This window comes from Lissotriton helveticus, chromosome 5_1 (assembly GCF_964261635.1).
Source record: "Lissotriton helveticus chromosome 5_1, aLisHel1.1, whole genome shotgun sequence".
NCBI classification, from domain to species: Eukaryota; Metazoa; Chordata; class Amphibia; order Caudata; family Salamandridae; genus Lissotriton; species Lissotriton helveticus.
Window position 1 is genome coordinate 1,894,302,624 of NC_136065.1, and position 7,544 is coordinate 1,894,310,167.

Sequence of the window (7,544 nt, forward strand, 5' to 3'; positions counted from 1 at the left end):
GTTTTATCCACACTATGTGTGGGAGGGTATACTCAGACGTGAGTCCCTTGCTCATTGCACCATCAGGATTCAAGCAAGCCGGGCCGAAGAAGGCTGTGATGCCAGAAACCGGTCCCCGGAAGCTTGTTTCCTTCCCAGTATAAGAATTGGCTTGGTAGTTTGGTTTGCCCTGTTCCCATCATGCACTGGGACAGGAACAGACTAATTTGCATATAGCCAGGTTCTGAGCTGGGATGGTGCAGTGAGCTAAAAAACGGTGATGGATTAAAACCATGATCTATTGACTTGGTAAGAGTATTCTGCATCATTCAGAAACTCTGTCCATCACCACCCCCCTTTTCCAAAATCGGTTTTATCCACACTATGTGTGGGAGGGTATACTCAGACGTGAGTCCCTTGCTCATTGCACCATCAGGATTCAAGCAAGCCGGGCCGAAGAAGGCTGTGATGCCAGAAACCGGTCCCCGGAAGCTTGTTTCCTTCCCAGTATAAGAATTGGCTTGGTAGTTTGGTTTGCCCTGTTCCCATCATGCACTGGGACAGGAACAGACTAATTTGCATATAGCCAGGTTCTGAGTTGGGATGGTGCAGTGAGCTATAAAACGGTGATGGATTAAAACCATGATCTATTGACTTGGTAAGAGTATTCTGCATCATTCAGAAACTCTGTCCATCACTACCCCCCTTTTCCAAAACTGCTAAAACGAGAACATGAATCATGAATTTCCTTTCACTTACCAACTCACTCAGCAAAGGCAATGCTTGGAAAAATACTTACTGCATCGGACTGGTGCTATCGCTGCAGCAGTCTGGACTCGCACATGCTCACAGCCGAGAGCTGCTCAGGCCAATTGCTGATGAAGATAGGAGCGTTCAGTTGCGTATTCTCATGTCTGCAGTACTGTAGAAGTTATCCTGAGTGCTCGTGTCTTTGCACACTGAAGTTCAGAGCAGGCCCGTGCCTTTTAAAGATAAAGGAAGCTCTCACCCACCACTGTACACAAACAAGTGACCTTCCACACACACAAACAGGGCAGCACGTGTCGAGAAGGTCATAAATTAAGTTGTCCACTGGCATTCCGGCATGGGGGACTTGGCAGTTGCAGTTCTTTCCTGAGGGCACGCAGTATTTACATAAAAACATCCTGCTGAACCATATCTTTATATCAAGCCGGAAGGCAGACGGCTATGGTGGTGCTGCACGCCACTACGAATGACCCGGATATATGTCCAAAAAAAACAGGACTGTCAGTGCAAATGCGGGACCTCTGGTCTCCACAGGGCATGTCGCGGTAAGCTGACTATAGGTTTAATTGGCAAAAGGGATGGCAGAAGCGTGTGAATGCTTATATGAGGCATGTGTGTTTAATAGAGAGGGTTTAAACTTAAGACACATCGCAGTGAACAATAATGCTCACTTTTTGGCAAAAGGGGATTATTGCTGATGGCTCATGAATGATGTACGTCCATTAAAACCTTATCTTTATTGAAATGTAGGTGGTAATTAACTTAGCATGAATAACGGCGAAAATTTGAGTAAAACAGATTAAAGAAGCTTGTCACTGAACCTTATGTGGAATAACAATGAAGATGGTTATGAATATGAATTTGTTTGTTTTTTAGATGCCCTTGATGAAGGGAACAATCCCAAAATGCATTGGGTTTTTTAAATAAAGGAAACGTGACATGTGGCAACCACCTTTCCTGTGTTTTTGTGAACATTTCAGCATGGCAGTTGAATGAATAAAATGGATTGAAGCAAAGTGAAAAAATTGACAAAATTAAATTGAGCAGAAAATGGAATAAGAGAAGAAAAAAATACAGCTTTTAATTGATTGGATCAAGAACTTGGTCCCTTTGTGTTCAGTTAAATTGCAGCGCACTTGGGCTGAGCGCTTTAACAGGCATGCACAACTGTATAGTTCTGAACAACGTTAAACTTTGATGAAACTTCGGGTTGAAACAACGAGTACGTTGGAGTGCATCTTACTACCCTTTCATGTTTTAGAGAATGTAATGACAGAATTTGGCTCAATCGATTTGTGGAGGCATCAACACCCAACGGTTGTATTTCGGAACAATGCATGCCTTTACCACGCATGCTGTTATTCCGCAGTCTTTACAACTAATGTGTCCTTGCCACGCATTCCTTTATCATACATAATGTTACAACGACATGCCTTAGGGAAAGCGCTGGACTTTGGAGCGGTATAATTTACTATTTCAACTCCAGTTCGCACAAGAGTAGGGAAGGCGTTAGATTAAAATCCCAAAGCCGCTTTCCCTAAAGCATGTCATGGCTCAGCAATATTTGTAAAGGCTGTTTCCCACACCCAACTGATAAAGCATATACATACTACTTCCAAGTTCATAACACACACAGTAGAATAGTCTATGTGCAGGGGAGAAACTAGGATGTAGAGATATTTGGAGACTCAACGTACTTAAACAGATTCCTCTCTGACCACTCTTCCCTGACCGTTACTTCAATATAACCACATGTTAGGCTTAAAATGACACTCTGGAAACTCAGAACTGAGGTGCTGAGTGACCAATCCTTTCTTTCGCACAACTCACCAAACCTTAATTTTGCACATTGGTGATTGGTTTTCAAACTAATCATGAGACAAGTGACTGTAGACCAACAGAACGTGACACTTACAAGGTAGCTCTTACAGGGAATGCATTTCCCAGGCTGCTGGATCTAGAACACATACTGTCTACAACACAGACACTGTGATCGTGCTGGAGAAGAAAGTAGCCATAGACGCTGATAAGACCCAGCCATGACTTGCTCTAACCTAGATAAATACAGCAATACTCAGTACAGACAATGGCTGTTCAGGGAGGGGGACCAATCTGGCCAGATGTTAGCCTGGTTACTAAAATGTGAAATACCTCACACACACGTACTGAGTCTGTGCTACGAAAGAGGGCAGAATGTAGTAGCTAGGAAACAAACACCAAATGTAGGGACTCCTTGACAATTGGCTATTCCCAAGTCAATAATATACAGGAAACAGAGAGCCTGGATTATTTAAGCGGTGTTGGACTTCTGCATTTGACGGGCAACTAGCGAGCCAGTCTGAATGCCCCTCTTTCTCTCCAGGAGCTTAAGGAAACTTTAGATGGGAGGCGGAAACATAAAACACATGGAACAGACAGTATACCCGCTGACTTCTATCACGCAATACCAACATTGCTCGTAGACAAATTGCTGGAACTATCCGAGGAAGCATGTATTGTGGGCCATTTTCCTTCCACCTTACAGAGAGAAATCACCCTGATCCCTAAAGAGAGGAGAGATCATTCCCTAGTATCAGCATACTGACCATTGTCAGTGCTGATTGCAGATATGAAATTGCGGAGCAAAGCTTTAGCAAACAGACTCCTCCACAGGTACATTTATTGATGAAGATAAAACAGGCTTTATACTAGGGAGGAGCACAATCATGGACGTCATTTAGGGGTCTCCAAGGCTCACTGCTGCAACCCCTGGCTTGCTCTGTGTAACCCAGCACTGCCTTTGTGACCCCTGGTCTAAGAGGTGGCAAGTTCAGTGCCAGGAACACAGGGGCAGCTGGGTCTCCACTCTCTTTATTTTATGACAATTTGTATTACACTAATAGTGAATTAAATAGAATATATTAGTCTGTAATAGTTTAATAAAAATTGAGTACAATAAGTCAAGAATATGCCCTTCCATGGCCGCTGAGGTCAATAAAAAATGCTTTTAAATGTATGTTGTGTGTGTGCTTGTGAGTGAGAATGTGTTTATGTGTAAGAGAGTGTATATGTGTGAATTTGTGTGTATGTGTTCCTCAGGGCTTGGCACATAGCCCAAATCTTTTTAATACATGTCACCCCTGGCTGATATTGTAGAGTCCTTGCTAACTTCCTTAAAGTAAACTCAGGCAAGACCGAAGTGCTTTTCTTTGCAACTAAACTTATACCTGTTTGTAGCCTGTGGCAAAGACAGTCAACAGAGCAAACACTAATTTGACACTTATCACGCTTAAGATTTAAGCCTGCCTCTTTGAGTACGGTCAACACAGACCTAAGAATATTGTAATGCATTTCTTCTGTATCACCACAGATTAAAACATCATCTTGGAAAACAAGAACATTTTAAAGAATCCTTAAAATTTGTTGCATTATGCATTGGAAAACCACTGCTGAAGAAGCTGGCAAAACGGCATCCTACAATAACTGTAAGCCCCGAAGGGAGTTATGAAGGGCATGTAAGACCTAGAGTCCGGGTGAAGCTCTACTTGATGATGAGCCTGTAACAAATCAATTTAACTGGCTTTACCCATGGTACTCAACATTTAATTAATTCTCTGGAGGGGAAAGCGACCCACCCAATCACAAGAGCAAAGGTCTCAGAGGTCCACACATAATCTAATTCCTTTACTCCCTGCCTTCTGGGTGACTACAATGGGAGCTAACCATTCGGAGTTCTCAATCCGATTAATTATACCTTGTTTCTCTAATTTCTTAAATTCCTCTCTCAAAGGTTCTTCCATAAGGTGAGGTGAAGAATCACTCTAAACTTGTGTACAACAGGACATACATTGTTTTTTTATTTAATTTTGTGTTGCTACTTTTTTAAACATCCTGGCCAGAAACCAAGGGGTCAAATTTGATGCAGAACTTACCTTTGAACACCAAAAAAACCCAACGTTTAGCTCTTGTTTCCTGACTCTCAGATCCTTGAGACAGATGATTTATTTTATTCCTGTGGATCAACAGAGGATGGTAGTACATGCCATGATCACGTCTAAACTGGACTACTCTTGGTCTTCCTTCTTATCTTTTACATCGGCTACAGATCATTCAGAACGCAGCATCCCGTCTGATCTTGAAACTTCCTCCTTGGTGTCCTATTTTGGATCACCCATGCCAGCTTTACTGGCTCCCAATTACCAAAAATATATACAGTTCAAGGCCCTTACCCTTGCTTTGATGATTCAAAATCTCTTTCCACGTCCAACCCCTTCGCTCCAACAATCTTAAGCTATCCAAACCCCGCAGATTGCTAAATCCAGAAGAGGAGGCCACTCCTTTGCATATCTGACTGCCAAACTCTGGAATGCCCTATCCTTAGCTTTAAAAAGCTGCACATCTGAAACATTTTTCAAGAAGAAGAGCAAAACATTCCTCTTCGACTCAGTTTAGGCTCCTTCGGTCCAATCTATGAACCTGGTTGTCACAGTGAAAGCTAGTGTCCAGCTTTGCGCTTTATAAATGTATGGTATTGTTTGTATTGGTGTCTGAGTGAAAGTGGAGGTGTGTATGAGTGTAGGTGGAGGGCATGTGATGTCACTTCCTTCACCCCAGGCATTTTGGTAAATTGAAATCCTTGAGCCCAATACATAACATTAGACGGTTGACACGTATTATGCACTTACCGGAGACTTTCAGTAAGGATTATACCTTGCGAGCTTGGATACACAACACACATTTGATACTGTGGGATGGGGTTACGTCACATGTTCAGTCACGGGGTTTTAGACCATTTTTACAGGGTGGGTCAAACTGTTGTATACTGGACCCAACGCTAGGGCGCACACGAGGCATGATTTCAGACTCCTGGGTCTTGGAGAGGGAGACACAGGGTTTTTCTTTGTCATCTTTGTTATTTGTGCTTGCAGTGGAGCCCTTGGCTTGTAGGATGATGGCTCTCATGAGCACTGCACACTGCCAGAAGCCTTCCTGAGTGGTCATGAAGATTTCCCCTCAAGATGCACCCTAGAAGCTGAGGTCTGGTACATGGTGGTGGCCTCTTCACTGAAAAGACCCCTGCTTGTCGCTTGCCAGATGGAGAGAGGGAGGTTGTTTTAAGTTGGGTGAATTATTTCTAAATAAAAGGGTCCTGTACTTTGAGCAGGGGCAGGGAGAATGTGGGGTGAGCATGGAACAGTTCCTCCAGTATGCAAGGTTGGCTCATATTATCAGCGAAATCTGGAAGCAGGGGCTGAAACAAATGTTATGATGCAAATCCTATACTTGGCTGGGAGCAGGTAATTCATCACACATCTCTGTGCTGCTTTGGTGCAGGATGGGAGGTGAGGGTGTGGGGGCGTGCCCTACAGATCAGGCCTGTGGGAAGGGTCTGAGGATTACAGAGAGCCTGAGCCACTGACAATCCGAGTAGAGAAAGGCATGCAAGCAGGTTAAGCTCATTTCCCAAAACACATTTGAAACTAAATACAATTCCATCTTTTACATAAAACCTATCATATCCCCAGTCTGCCTGCTGTAAGTGCAGTTTGCAGGGTGCACCCTTTCTGCACATAGCATGAAGCTGTGCCCGGGTCCTAATGAGAACCCAAAGCAGCCCTGGCAATTTTGACAGATCAGCCCCCTTGCTGCTTTTGTTACTGGGGACCAATATTAAAGCACTACTGCAAAACTGGCTACCAGTAAAAAAAAAAAAACAGTCCCCACCACTGCAAATTTGGCCCCCACCCTCCGGGAAAGCGCCCGATGCCCACTATGGCCAGTCTGGTCCTGGCTGCCCCCATATTGTTGGGTTCTGGGTCTAAGTGACCAAGGGGGCTACTGGTGCGCTGTTCGAAAGATCAATAAAGCTGTGCAATTTCCTACTAGGACGGGTTATAAACTAAAAGTATGCATTTTATCTTTAGGATCTTTCTCGGCAAAACGGTGCATAGCAGTTCATTGCGCAAGCCACGCCATCTCAACTGCTGGGGAAAGGGTTTGCTGGAGTGGGTTTTTTTGGCGGATGAATAGCACATGAAGGCATCACAGGAAGACAACAAAGTTATGGAAGATCTTGCTGGATTGGCAGAAATGTTAGCTAAATTGATTAATCTCGCGAACAATAAATAGACCACTTAAAGGACACGTGGGTGCAGGGAAAACGCTGTATTTGGGCATATTGCTAATGTGAACCTCATGTTTGTCTTCACACGAATTAGATGGTGGGAAAGCTGATTCGGGAAAATGTGTTGGTGTGATCAGTGGCAAGACATTCTGTAAGTGTAAACAGTGTGCTGTGAATGATACAATAACTGTGCAGTTTGATGTTACTGGCGAAAAAATAATACAAAAATAATACAAATAAATCAAATGTAAACAAATAAAGGAGCATGGCTACTGCTAGTACCACTAATTCCCAATCTTACCCGTATAGCATCCTCTTACTCCTTAGACACCATCTCACCCTGCCACGTGTTGCCATATGGATTACTGTGTCTTCTCGGAGCACCCCCATTTTGTGGGTGTACAAGCACACAGCATCCTGCTGTCCTTAAGGCTAGGCTGTAGCTGTGGAACTGCCATTGTTTTAGCCCTTATTACATTTATAATTTGAGCACCTATATGTCACATAGCTTCACGCTGCCAGGGGCTAAGCCTCATAACAGGATGACTGCACCTCGGCAGCCATCATATAATAGACAACATGAAAACAATTTCCACATAGGCTTAGACCAAAAACTCTATCTGTCCATCCACACACCCTACATTATGTAGCTTGCTCTCTGTGTGGGTTAGTACTTCAGCATCCCACATAGGGG